The sequence below is a fragment of the Pimephales promelas genome, chromosome 12, assembly GCF_988280905.1.
Source record: "Pimephales promelas chromosome 12, fPimPro1.hap1.1, whole genome shotgun sequence".
NCBI lineage: Eukaryota > Metazoa > Chordata > Actinopteri > Cypriniformes > Leuciscidae > Pimephales > Pimephales promelas.
The window spans coordinates 19,856,753-19,872,490 of NC_142780.1; positions in this window are offsets into that span (position 1 = coordinate 19,856,753).

The window sequence follows — 15,738 nt, forward strand, 5'->3', positions numbered from 1 at the left end:
ACAGGTAGAGCAAAGCTGGGTGAAACGGTTAAATAGTTAAGTCTCTGCTTAAGTAGCTGTCTCTCTTGATATCTCTCATTGTATTATTCTGCCCTCTTCTTCCTCCATCTTTATTCAGTGCCAGATAAAAAGAAAAATACATTCATCAGGAGATATACACGTCCACAGCTTAGTCTACAAATGTGCGTATATGCTTTAATCTGTACGTGTGTAGTATGTGAAGAAAACCAAAGACAATGAAAACAAATCCACCAACTTTCACATGTTTAACATGAATATCTCTCTTCGTTTTCTCTTGCTAAGACACAGATGGAATTTTCTGACTTTTGTTCTGAGCTGCTATTTTAAAAACATAGTTACACACTACGCTAACAAGAACTAGCTAACTACATTTATGTCGGTGAAACCGGTCCTACAGTACCTGACCCACGCTGAGCGTGATTTGAAGCGGGAGAGGCGAGTGCACTAACAAGGATGCAGCCTCATCATGTCTTGTGTAGGATATAAAAAGGGAGCCCGCTCTCATCCCAAGGCATCATATACAGTAAGGCTCTTTTTCCAAAGCGTAGACATCCAACGCACATGGCACCCTTTAGCGTCAAATGAGATGCAGATATATATGGGGCAGAAGGCGCCTCCAAGTGGTCTAACCCTAACCTACCCCATACCTAAACATACCATAACCGAAGCGTCTCATTTGACGCTAAAGGGTGCCTTGGGATGAGAATGGGTTGAAAAAGGACATATGAGACAGCCATCTTTTAACCGCATACAAATTGGGGACTATAATCTCAGAAGGCGAAGCACTGCTACTTGGGCGTAGTGATTAGCGAACTCTCTGCTCCTCACCACAGGGCTTCTCGGGTGCTGTGAGCAAATCACTCCACCCAAGTAGCAGTGCTTCGGCTTCTAAGAATATAGTTCCCAGTATGTATACGGTTAAAAGATGGCTGTGTCTCATATGACCTTGTTATTTGTACACTGTGACTAATCAAATCAGAACATATAAATAGGACAATGTTGGCATTCTTTTGTTATTTACTTATTGGGAGCAGTGCTAGCTGGAGCCATTTACTTCCAGTCTTTGTGCTAAGCTAGGCTAGTCAGACACAAGGGGGTAATCCAGCGCCCGGAAAGCTTCCATGTGGGCAGCCATTGGCTAGCACTAGCAGATCATCACCTGCTGTTAGCATTCCACTGAATCCCATTAATTTTGGCATCACTTTGGCAGCGAATAACTGTACATCTGAGGTGTTTAAAGATTCCTTTCGGCCATTATTTATTTCTAAAGAAACGTGACAATGTATAAAAGGCTCCATTACCTTGTATCTTACGTTATGGCCCGGTAGAAGACGCTTTTGTAAAAATAAGCTAACGATTGCATCATAACCCCCGGCTCTCTGTCGCACATAGAATAATTACCGTATAGACAACGACTCTGGCAGATTGATACACACTCCGAACCACTGAAACAAAAGATTCATAAGATTCTTTTGAGGCTTCATGAAGAAGTGTTATGAAATTGCCATCACTACAAACACCTATAAGCTGGTTTGGCAACTGCCAAAAAAAACTCTGAAAGGTCATTTCTGATGTACCCAGTGGCTGTGTCTGGAATCGCACACTCTTGAGCATTTATTTTGAATAATTACTTCACAACCACTAAAAAAAAATTCTAGAATATGGATGTATACCATGTTGTCATTATGATGTGATCCTCTCACAGGATCGTACAACTTTTACATACAACTTTTGTCACATTTTTTCCTATAGGTATAGAAGAGAAATATGCCGTTTTTTTGTTTTTTTGTTTTGGATACAGCTTTTATTTCATGAAGCCATATATCTGACATGTAACGCAACCAATCACATTTTGTTTTGTTCCACTAATTTATCTAATAAAATTATTAATTCAAGAACATTGTGCAAGTTTACTGCAACAAAGACGTGAACTTCACACACATACGTTTAAAAACCCTGCATAGCCTAGTTGATCCTGGCAAGCGCTCATTGTCACAGTTGTAAACACTGCTGCTTTCTATGAGGAGGTTTGTTTCCACGCGGACCAGGCCCCATATCACACCAAACGCATTTTTTTTCCAGTGAGAGGCGTTTAGCCTATTAAAAAAAACTGGCGAGCAACCGCAGTTTTCATAGTACATATATGCTGCCTTCAAAAACTAGCCTATCTACTGTGACATCGAATTCAGTCGTGTTCACGCGTTTTGGAATGCACCCGAAAGAAGCATCTTTAGACGCATGGGCCGACAATCCGCTCACGACAATGCATCGTAGGGTATTGACTTTTCAACGAGAACGGTTCCACGTGAGTGCATTTGATTTATTTCCTCAGCTCAGATATTAAAACCAACAATGTGACACTTGGTTGGGCTATACACCTCAAAAAAAAAAAAAAAAAAAAAAAAAAAAACATTTTACGGAAAACGCTGTCACCCTACTGAAAACGTAGCTAGTTGAGTGTTTGTTACACTTTCCTTTTTTTTTTTTTTTTTTTGGTTGGCTAAATTAGAAATTGGTTGGGATCTCACATAGGTTACAGTTGATGAGATTTAAATCTCTGTGACTCCTACAGCTCTGATAAGCATGATTTAACCTGATGACGTGCGTATCGGGACTCCAAACGCTCGCACAATTCACTGACAGGGAGCACTACCGCGTTTGCAAATATTCACCACATGTTCTCACCTGTGAATCACTAAACCTCCTGATGGTTCGAGAAAAAAAGTAAAGAAAAGAAACTTTTGACTAAACCATGGCAGAATGGCACCACAGGCACATCAACACTAAAACCAGTTGATGTTTTACCAGGAAATGATTCCTATCATTTCTTAGTAAAATGCCTGGAGAGAAAAAGAAATTGTCTAGACAAAACATTAGCGCAGTGCCGTAAGAGAGATGAGACATTATTTATTTGAACAAATGTAGCCTAATGTCTCAGAGGAGAGAAGTTTTTTATCAATTTCAGGAAGAATACTATTAAACCAGCTAATGACCCAGCAGAACAGAAATCCAAAACCATGGCAACAACTGCCACTTCTCTAATTACATGTTAAGAAAATCGAATAGCCTACTGTAATTAAAGAAAATTAAATATGGAGATTAAACAGATCTAGAATGGCAACTGAGTTAATTCCAAAGAATTTGTTGTGTGTGGTTTAGTTAGTCTGATTTTTTTTGAGAACCAGCGAATAAATAAGCCTACCGATTTAAAATTATTATTATTATTATTATTATTTATTTATTTATTTTTTTGCATCATCTCGCCAAGTCATATAGATATAACGTGAACATGTTTATTTTTATTTTTTCGAATTGATGCATTATTTGGGTCAATGTCATGATGCCCTTTTGATATTTTGGGGGGCATAAAATGTGTGATGCAACTGATTTTTTAAATTATTTTAGATAATTAAAAGAATAAACTTCTTAAACAGAACCTAATTAATTACAGTAGTTTGATATTCTGATGATATTTCCTGGAGAGTTTAGTTTTGTTAATATATTTTAAACATTACAAAAAAGTTTGTCTGTTAAATGAAAGTCATTCAGAAACATGCAGAAAAACAAGAAAAAATATCATATACAGACCAAATCAATAAATCTCGTTGAATTATTTAAAATTTTGACCTCTTTATGAAATTGCTTGGCTTTAAAATTTCATGTGAGACACCAAAAAAACAAAAAAAAACAAACAAAAAAAACCACAAAGATACTTATGGATTAATTTAAGATAGATATTTATTATTATTATTATTATTATTATTTAAAGTATTATTTAAATACTTTCCCTTTTGTAAGTTTTCTTTATAATGGATGCTCTTTTGACCCATTTAGTGTGAAATGATTTTTTTTTCTTTACAGCAAAAAGTTATCCTGCACTTATAAAACTGCGTTACACTCTTATGTCGTTAGTCCTGATTTTTCCCCTGCCTGTTCAAAAAGTCAGATTTGATTCGTAATTTCTGTCACCCAGCTGGTGCTGATCAGCCTGTGAATGCTGGTGGTTATGAAACTATAATATCTCTCATTTGTTCCATATTTCTGACATCAGACATAAATGAGATCTATATTTTCAGCTCCAGCTCACTGACTAGCATTAACGTCACCCTTTGGCTGTACTTTGATTGTTTATATCCATTTGTCTCACATGAAGAGATACATCAACAAACCCTATAGAAATTACACATGTATTGCTTTTTTGACATTGCATTCATTTATTTGTTAAACCAACACTGCCATTCAAATGTACAGTTTAAATTATAAATTAAACGTGGAAGAAAATAAGTATATTTCCTATAGATAGATAGATAGATAGATAGATAGATATAACGATGTTAAATGGAGCGAATGAGAACAGAAAGAGAGACATGGTACATTGACAGACTAAAGAGAATGAGGGAAACAATAAAAATTGTGCTGACGCTGAATGTCATGTCTATAATAAAAGGGAGAGGGGAGGGTTCAGAGAGAGGAGAGGTTAAAATAAGCATGATGATGGGGGGAAGGGGCCCGTGTGACTGAGGTACCATCATGATTTCTATGAGCCATAAAAGCAGGAAGTACAAACTACGACGCCAATATGTTAGCATGGAAAAAGAAAGATAGTAAAGGGAGCAGAGAGAAAGACAGAGGAGAGAAAGGTTGGAATGAGGGAGGAGAGGGGAGATGATGGATGCGCTGCTCTCATTTTGTGCCCCCTAACGAAGACTCTAATTAGTGTTTGTGTAATTCTGCACTGTCTTCACTGCCTGCTCATCTTAATTAACTACATTCATCTTCACCTCCCTCCTCTCTCTCATTCCATCCCTCGCTCTCTCCCATTGCTCCCTTAAAAACAACGCAGACTGACTTTGTCCCAGCTGGAGTAGATCTGCTTTTACTGTAGAACTCACTCTCCCTCTCTCTCTCTCTCTCTCTCTCTCTCTCTGTGTGTCAATAAAATTTAATTGCTATTATTTTATGGCACTGCAATATTGCCAAAGCATTTAAGTATTTGCTTATACAGGTGTATGAGGAATAATAGTAAATTGTGGAAAATTATACATAAAGAGTATTAATATAATACATCACTGCAAGATCATGTGACCATTTCCTTGATTTACAATCCTTTGCATTGATTTAGAAATAAGCAGTTTCATTTTTTTTATTTTGAAATTTGAAAAGTTGTTTTGTCCGTTTCAGTTCTACCTGTCATTTAGAGTCCATTGATCATTCATTCCCTTGTTTTTCCTGGATTTTTGTGCCCGCTTTTATCATTATTAAGCTGTGATTTGCTGAGTTGCTCAGATTTGTCTCTGGCAAGAGTCCTAACAGTTATGAGACACGCTGCCAATTTGTGCACTCATTTTAGGGTCCGGAAATTGTTTAATTTGCTTTGTGCTTGAAGTATTATTTTCCACATGTTTCCATACGGGTATTAGTTCCACATACTGTGCTTTTAGGTTGTACGTTGATCTGTATAATATTAATGATTGATCTATAGGTATTTGAGGGTCCAGAGCCAAAAATCACAGTAATATACTACTCAAACTCAAAGTCAGTGTATCTAATTAGAAACATCATTGAGTGCAACTATAAAAAGTTTGCGTATCGAATGGACAAACAAACAGAAAGAATCAAGTTTGCATGACACAATCAATGCATGACCATATTTTATTTCATACGAAGCTGCAGTTGCTTTTTATTAAGTGGGCATGCAGTCTCAATGTGATAATGAGAAGGTTGGTTGGTGTTGTGTGATCTTAGCTTGTCACTTCCTGGAATCTGGGCTTTTCCCCCTCTCTTTCTCTCTTGCTTAATTGATTCACTTATTCCAGTTGACGTGACACATTGTATGACGTCAGTCTTAAAACAACAGTGTCAGTGTTCATCTTAAATGCATCACTGAATCTTACCGGCTGTTTGGTGGTTAACTCTGATTTCCATTATATAGTAAAATTACTCTACATCTATTTCAGCAGCGTTGTATTATATTTCAGCAACGTATTATTGTACATTTACATAGCTATATATAAAAATCTGCATTTTTGTATTGGATTACAGTAAAGAAAATTCTTAAAGCATTTATGCTTATTAATTCAATTCTTAGAATTGATTTATGCTGAAGTATATTTTATTAGCTTTTTTATTTTCACAATTTTCAGCAGTCATTGTTGCTCCATTCTTCAGTGTCACATGATCCTTCAGAATGATCTCCTTGTAATATGATTTGCTCTTCAGTAAACATTTTTGTCTAGGTTCTGCAAAATATTTATAATTTATATATATATATATATATATAATTTATATATATAATTTAATTTAAAATATATACAAAATATATATATAATTTAAGGATAAACCATGAGGCACGTTTTCAGGATTCTTTGATAAAATAAAAAAAGTAGAAACAAAACAGTATGGAAAGTAGAAGAGAAACAGTATTTATTAGAAATCTTTTGCAACTTTGTAAATTTAATCAGACACTTTGTTTAGAAATTGATTCTAGTCTCATCCTTAAATGCCACAACCAGGAACATTTCAAAGACCATCTGAAGCATGTTACGTGTAAAAAAAAAAGTAAGGACTTGAATATTCTTAAACAGTAAACAACAATAAACAGTTCTTATCTGATTGGTTGGCTTCTGCGCAATTTCCACAGAGTCAGGATGCACAAATGTTTATCAGTTTGTAATTTGGACCATACTGTCTAGTGATTACGCAAGTTAGAAAGTGAGAGAGCAGCTCCACAACTGTCTAAATATTAGTAAAAACATTCTGATTGGCATTACAGGAAGTGTGCAATCACATCACTGTTTTAAAATCATTAGTTAGTATGTTTATGTGTGAATGGTCTCGGGTAAGAAACGCTCATTCATTTGAACTATTTTGCACCCTAACTTGCAGCATATGAGTAACTCTTGTGACGAGTGACGTTTTAAGCTTTACAGCTGTGCATATGATGCGGCTCTCACCACCGCACATGCCACGGCCCAGTGAGACCAGCACACTCAACACAACAGCTGGGAGATGATGCTATAAACTGCCATACAAATCTCACGCTGCACTGCAGTGTGCAATTATCATCAGGGTCATTATCACACATCCACTGCATTCTTTTAATTGAAAAAACTATAAACGTCTCTAACACTGAAAGGAAGCACTCAACATCCATTCAGAGGGAAGAAGAGCGAGCAGGAGAGTCGAAGCGGTCCGGTGAATATGAGCAGAGTCACCACCTCATATTGGCCAATCAATCAACCTGTCTGACAGTTATTACATAAAGCAGCCAATCAGATTGCTCAGCCTCTGCCTCCAGGCTGAATGAACAGGAAATGATGTGATCACTTGTGGAAGTAGGACAGTATGGTATACTGACACAGCTGGTGAGAAATGCAGACCTGGAACACATTTAAGAAAATTGTTTATTTGTAAAACAGAATGAAGCGAACGAGAGTCATGCATCTTTAGATTCAGACACCTCCAAAGTTTTGTTTTGGGTTTTTTGGGTAGTTTTGGAGCCATCTATATCATTTAGCAGGTATGCACATTTAAAAATTTATATTTTTACAGGTCAAAGTCAATGGTTACTCTTCTTACACTGTCCAATCAAATGCTAGCTGGCGTAAGAATGTCATATTACGCTAAAGGATTTATGACGACTTGGGTTCGCGTGTTATATTAACGATAAAGGGTGCCATGTGCGTACTATAGTGCCGTTTTCTCATATAGCGTTCTATGTGACGCTAAAGGATGAGAACGGGCTGGAATGTCCCACCCCCAAAAATGTAATCGATAGCAAGACGAAGTCTTTTGGCTTATTTTAAGGGATGAGCCCTTTAACATGCAAATCCAAACTTCCTGTTTCAATAGGAAATAAGTCAACACACACTGTTAAAATATATTTTTGGTTTAACTTAAAAAATTAAGTAACCTGGTTGCCTTAAAAATTTAAGTTGATTGAACTGGAAAAAGTGAGTTAATACAACGAAGGAGAATGATTTAATCATCAGAAACTCAAAATAAAAAAGTTATCTGAACTAAATAAATGATTTAAGTTGATTTGACAAAAGAAAAAATGTTGTGATAACAAATCTTGAAAATATTTTTTACAGTGAAAAATGTATCAAACTATTTCAAAACAATATACATAAATATATACTCTTCCTTATCTGATGTAAAATAACTACTTTTTTGTGTGAAATTAATACTTCAGTGATGATGTATTATTTAGTAATGTTACACATGATTTCAAATAAATGTGGTATTATGAATTTTCTATTCTATTTTCCAAGAATAATGAAAAAAATACTGTATCATGGTTTTAACAAAAATAATAAGCAGGGCAACTAATTCAACATTGATAATAATCCGAATTATTTCTTGAGCATCAAATCATCATATTATAATGATTTCTAAAGGACCGTGTGACACTGAAGACTGTGTAATGATGCTTAAAAGTAAGATTTGCCATAGGAATACATAACTTTTTAAAATATATTAAAACAGACAATAGTATTTCCTGTATTTTTTATCAACTATAAGAAAGACTCACCGACCACAGACATTTGATGTATATTATATTTAAAAAAATTGCAACTGATCTAAAACAAACTGATTAATTTAAGATGGTTTGAGATTTAGAAGTGAACAGAAAATAAAAATATCAAGGGATCTTCAAGGAAATAGTATAAAAAAATGTTTTTGTTGTTCGGTGTTTAAATGCTACTCATCAGATGCATTATTTAAAATTGCAGTAATAATTATTCATCAAGATTACTTTCATAGTAGCAGCTAACAGTCACGAAATGTGGTTAGTAGACAGTATTCTCGTACATGCTTTCACACACTGTCTCTAACACACACACAAGCTTGCGTGACAACCTCGCTGGTGCCTAAAGCTATCCGGTCTCTTAAGGGCACGTGAAATACTCTGCTGCTCACTCTCCCTTCTCTTAAAACACACACACACTCACTCATATATGCAGACATGGTAGATTCACATGTCGTTATGGTGTGAACCGCTGACCCAGGCTTTCAGAGAGTCAGGAAAGGATGCTATTGCAGTGAAGGGCATGACTCCTCGCAGTATTTCAGCACTAGCACTGACTGTACTTTTAGCACCCTAACTTAACACACACACACACACACACATTTGAGATTGGAGAGGCATTAGAAAAGATCAGGCTCATTAACCAGAATATAGTTGTTGAGGGTGAAATACAATTTTTTTTTTAGTCGGATCTCAATGAAGCCGGTTGTCCAAAGCTGACTGCTCACTAATTAAAATAAATGATTGTCTCTCGTGGACAAAGATAATTCTGTGAAAGAGCTGTTAATCTTATTTTATATCTTTATAATATTTTATGTACGATGTAGATTTATTTGTGTGATAAAAACATACAATTAAATATCATTCAAGTGTTTTATTTCGTTTTACATTTTTAATGATGCTTATTTATTCACTTTAATTAAAAATATTAACACTTAAAAGGAATTTTAAATGATGATGATGATATATGCAATTCTTTTTTCACAATCCTTTAAATGGGGATTTCTGTATTTAAAGGGATTAACAGTTTGGGATTTTAACCAAGCATTACAAATCAGGTTCCATGCAATGCTACCAATCATTTAAATAACCAACCAATAGAATATATCTAATATATATTGAATAACCTTTATGCAGGAGTGTGGAGACTGTAAATGTTGAGATAACATGGAAAACCATGACATTGCAGAGATCGGGATGCTCTTACAAAATTGATGACTTGGTAAGGAGAAAGCTTGTTACCAAGGCCAATGGGAACCTTAAAGAGGATGAAAGAAGCTGTAAAAATGGCAGGGACTGGATGCTTGATATACTGTATTACAAGTCTAAGTTTTAGGAATCCAATGCAGAAACTATTTATTTCAACAAATAACATCCAAGTTCATATATGAATTTTGCAAAGAGACACAACACCCAAAAATCCATGGCAGAAAATCCAAAAGAAATATTTGCAAAACCAACACAGCCCATTCCAAACAAATATTATCCCGACTGTCAAGCATGCTGGGGGTTCTTCTCGTTGGCAGAGACATCTGTCCACAAGAGAGCTCTGTGCTGTCTGACTGAGCCTTAAAGAACAATGAGATCAACTGTCCAGGTTTTTTACAGAGACACACACAATACAAGAAAAGAAATTGAAAATGTGAAATTGATATCGTAAGGATTTATTTCTGCTCGACCTGACCATTGCAAAATGTCATTTTTTTTTTTTACAATATAAGAAAAGAGACTGAATGCACATGCACAATAAAATAAATAAATGTGTGTGTGTATAAATTATTTTTTACAATTTAAGTACAATCAACTTTCAACTTAAATTACATTAAACTGACTTAAAATGAATATAACATAAAACAAGTTCAAAATTGCTCAACTTATTTTGATGAGTTAAAGTTGACGAGCTAAAGCAATGTTGTCAGAACTTATTGATATGATTTTTTTGCAGTGTGGTCAAAACTTGATCAAATTAAAAACAACCAAATCAAAGCACTTTATTACATCTAATTCCAAAGCATTTATGAATTTTAATATTGTATTTGTTTCCATTTTAAATGTATATTACTATCTTGATGGACTATCAAAAAGACTGCACAGCTTCTTCATACTGTATACAATAATAACTTTTAAAAAAAGAAAGAAGTCCTCTTAGATGAAATTTGATTAGTTTTTTTTTCTAAACACATTTTTCCATAAAACAAGTGCAATTGTGTTGCCTGATTGACACACACACACACACACACACACACACACACACACACACACAAACATAAGTGCTCAGAGGGTAGGCCTTTATTCCTGTGGGGCAGTGCAGCTCTCTGGGCCTGATTTATGTCAGTGCTGCTCAGGGAAGTGCTCTGTGAGAAACCCTCATCATCTGATCACTGATCAGCACTGCATATCAGCAGGAGGCCAGATCAGCTGCTCTCCTCTGGAAACATGTGCACAGTCCTATAGTTTTATGAACACTACTCTCAAACATACATTTTCCTAACTGCTGGTGGTGCTGAGAACATGTATTTTATGTTTTTTCCAACACAGTCTCATGAAGATGCGTATCTATACCACGAGTGTCATTTCTCGTGGCATTTATACGCCAAAAGTGTTTTTTTCGTGTATATGGTACGCACTAAAAAACCCTGGGTTAGGTTTAGGGGGGAGGGGGGTGGGGAGTTCGTGCGTATTATACGCAAAAAAGTGCGTATCATATGTACGCAAAAATCGCGTGCCAAATACACGAAAAAACTGTTTTTGGCGTATAAATACCACGAGAAATGACATTCGTGCCATAGACACGAACTTTCATGAGATCGGGCTGGTTTTTTCATTACGTTATTTGTCAAATGTATAGCCTTTTGATTTACATTTATTATTATTATTATTAAAGTACATAATTAAGAACAAGTACAATGTAAAATGTAAAAATGTTATGTGATCAATGTTATGTGATAAGTTAAGACAACATTTTTACTGTGTTTTTTTACTCATCAAAATAAGTTAAGCAATTTTCAATTTTATTAGATTAAGTTATTAGATTCAACTAAATTACTTAAAAATCCAAGTTGATTGTACTTACAAGTTTAAGGCAGCAACTTGTTTACAGTGTTATCTGCATTTGTAACTTAATTTAGTGTTTAATTTAATGTAAATTAATGATTGTTGAAATGAATTTAAAAAAAATCAGTTGAGGTTTAATTTTACTGTGTCATACCGACCTGGAAGCAAGAAATGCAAAGCAGATGCACTCTCTCGTCTCCATCATGCTTCAACCGAAGATTTGCTTCTAGAACCTATCCTCCCTTCAGCCATGATCAACAGCCCCATCATCTGGGACATCGACGAGAGCAGATTTCCATCCCGGTCCACCGGGAGGTCCACAGGGGTACGTCTTTGTACCTCTCTATCTTCGTGCCGCCCTTCTGGACTCAGCTCATACTGCTCCGGGCTCTGGACATCCAGGTAGCAGGCATGCCGTCTCGCTCCTCAGTAATCGGTACTGGTGGCCATCCATCTCACGGGATGTTTCCAGGTACGTCCAGGGATGCTCAGTCTGTGCCATTACCAACACCCCCAGAAGACACTCAGCTCGTGCCACTTCCTATCCCACAACCCCTGTGGTCCCACCTTGGAACTGATTTCATGACGGACCATCCCAGACCCAGTAACCACACTTGTGTCCTCGTCGTTGTGGATCACTTTTCGAAGACTTGCAAGCTAATCCCATTGCCTGGACTTCCATCTGCGTTTGAGGCTGCAGAGGCCCTCTTCAATCATGCGTTTTGAAACTTCGGCATCCCCGAGGACACAGTGATGGACATAGGTCCAGTTTTTAATGGGAAGATTAATTAAAAAGTATAAGTAAACAACTAGTCCGTTTAGATATCACCACTTTATGTCACATCAATCAAACTTAAGATGGACGGAAAACTTGAAATAGACGGTAGGGATTTTTTAATGAGCATTAAGCTTTATGAAATTTAAGGTCTTCGTCTGTGATCAGTGTTTACCAAGCTTAATAACTGATGAAAATAAGTTGACTATTAAAAGAACAGTCAGTTCACAAGTAAAATATATTTATTTTGTTCAATTGTGCCTTTAGGTATTATTTTGAAATAAATGTAAAAATGCTTAAACTTAATGAGATTTATACATGTAATAGAACATTAATTACGTATAATATAAAAATACAAAATAGATGAGTATGTGCATGGTTAATATCACCTCAAAGACTAATATCGCTATACGTGTGCATCTTTTTGTAAATGTGAAGTAAAAAATGCATTATACTTACACTAAAAAAAGTTATTCCATCATTAGACTAATGTATAATAAACATGTTTAGAATTAGCTTTGTTCACTTTTCGTCAGTAGGCTGTAATTGACCTGACTGACAAAAATTAGTACAATCAACTCTAGCAATATCATGAGATAGGCCTAATAGACAAATGTGCAAAATACATGCCTTAGAAAATGTAGTAGGCTAAAATCAAAAAGGCCCTTTTTCAATGTTAGTCATATCATTTAGAAAGAAGATTCTGAAGCGTCAAAAAGTCAATATGAGCCTCTGGCTTTCAACTCAAAGGAATTAACACGCAATTTGAAGGTATGAGATTAGGCAGCATTGAACAACCATTCAGATGATCATCATGAGAGGCAGACCTAACATTCTTTCTTAGGATTTCTGAGAGGAAGCCAAAGTTTATAAATGAGTAATGTTTTAAATGACGTGTCTCTGAAATTTTTTGCCTTTGGCTCTATGCTGGTAACATGCCACATTTGAGCAGAAACTTGAAAAACACAAGCACATCTGCATGATAATCTGAACAAAACCTGCCAAACATTTCAAATTTGATGGGGGAGAGAAAAGATCAGTGAAAAGAGAGAGAGATCAAAGCAGGAAGAGTGTGAAAGAGAAGAGTGAGAGAGTGAAACTGGAGGGGGAGGACTGTTGGGAGAGAAGAAAGATGATGAAACACTTTTTGCAGAGTAATATTTTCAACAAAACCGTACCATTCATCCACCTATATCAGTCATCAGAATCTAAACAAATGTTTCTCTTTCTTTCGTTCTCGGAAAGCCTGCCCTCGATGCCTCCATTCCACAGCTGCCGGCAGGGCTCTTTCCTTCATCCATCTTTTCCAAAGTGCTCTTTCTCTTCTTCTCTGCCTCTCCCTTCCTCCATCTCACACTCTCCCTTAGCGCACACTAAACAAATAACGATTGTATTTATCTCTATCATTCTCTCCATTTTCCTTTCCTCTCTCTTGTTTTCTTGCTCCCTTGTTCAATATTTTATGTGGATGAGAGCGTATCTATTCTAAGCTTGCTCTCCGCCGCCTCCCCTTCCTGCCCAGTCGTTTAAAAAAAAATCCTTTTCTCTACACATCATTCTTTCTGTCTACCTCCTTTCCCTCCATTTCTATAAATCTCTCTCTCCCGTTTCATCCCTGATGTTCTGCGTCCCATTTTTTACTCTCTCTCTCTCTCTTTGTGTGACTGGACAATGTCCACTTCATTTATACAAAGAGGTTCTTAGCCAGCGTGCTTTTTTTTTTTTTTTTTTTTTTTTTTGCCATCATTTGGAGTAACGTGAATGCATTTCAGTTTTTGCATCTCTTTCAATGTAATTTTCTTCGTCTCTTTGCTGGTGTTACTAATATCTCTCCACCTTCTTCTTGATCTTCTTCCCGTCTCTCTCTCACTCACACTCTCTCATGTGCGCTCTATCTATGTCAGTGTTGTTTTAGGCACAGCAGTGGAAGGTAAACAGTGAGATTGAAAATTCGTGTCAGACAGATGAGTGAGAGGAAGGGAGACTGTAAGAGCGAGGGAGGGAAAGAGACTGACAGAAAGAGAGAGAGAGAGAAAGAAAATGTGTTAAGGGCCACTTTTGCTTCTTAATTTTGAAACAGAGAAGTTCTCCGAAAGAATCAGTCTAACCTACAAATTATGAAAGCGCACTTGAAGGAATATTGTGGGCTAAATACCTGAGTTCTATAGAGAACCTGAATGCTTTCGATTAGCAAAGGACATCTTGACTTGTTCCTTTAGTTGGTTGGAAAAAAGATTCAAATTCATTGAAACATGGTTAAAATTGGATAAAGAAAAAAAAATGGAAAAATTATTATAGCAATGCACTTTATAGCACGCAGCCAAGTGTTCCAGAGAGGTTAAAAGCAGAAATGCGAGGCTTGACATTTTTAAAGCACTTACAGGAATACTTCAGTGAAGACAGTTTGTTATTTCAGCTTAAAATGATATAATAATAATAATAATAACACAAATAAAATAAATTATATATCCATTCATCCACCCATCCGTTATACTGGAGTCTATCTATAGCATCTCAGGCCACAGGCAGGGGAAACACCCTGGACAGATGGCCAGTCCATCACAGGTCTCACTCACACACACACTAGCACACACAGACACTTTAAAAAATGTTAAATGAATAATAGGCCATTTATATAGCACCATTATGCATAAAATGCAGCTCAATGTGAATAGTGTTTTTTTGTTTGTTTGTTTGTTTGTTTTTTGAGCTGGGCTACTTTTCTAGGTGGATGAATGCCTGATTATGCAATATAAACAGTGCTTTGTTTCATTACACCCCTTCAAAATCGTGTATCATAGATACCAAGTAAGCAGGTTTACTTTTTAGCTGATCATGACATGAGTTGAATGATTGAGTATATTAGATGAAATTAATGTTAATATGCCAATTTGGTCCCCGCCTCCACCCAGTCACACTAGCTCTGTCTGAACTGTAGCAAACACTGACTGCACAATGGCAATTGCAAATGGTTTAATTCAGCAATATGCTTGAATTAGAAACTTAGAAACTAGAATTTCTCTGAATTAGAAACTGTACAGGGTCATCTACAAATCAGTGTATCAGAATAGTAATGCTCTCTAGTCTCTACAACGTCGGACACTTAACAGTAATAGATGATTAGCCTTTGACTTGACTACATTATCAAACGGCTAATAATGTGTTATTAATGATTCGCCATCTCGGAGACAGACAGCTGCTTCTAAAAATAAGCATCCTTAGAAACACTTTGGTTACAAATTTGTGAAGGTAGGAAAGGGACAGTTTCTAAACATGTTTTTTAGACTACACTGCAGTTTTGAGAATCCTCGGCAATAGTGTTGACCGATGAATTTGCACATGCATGTTTTAAAGCATA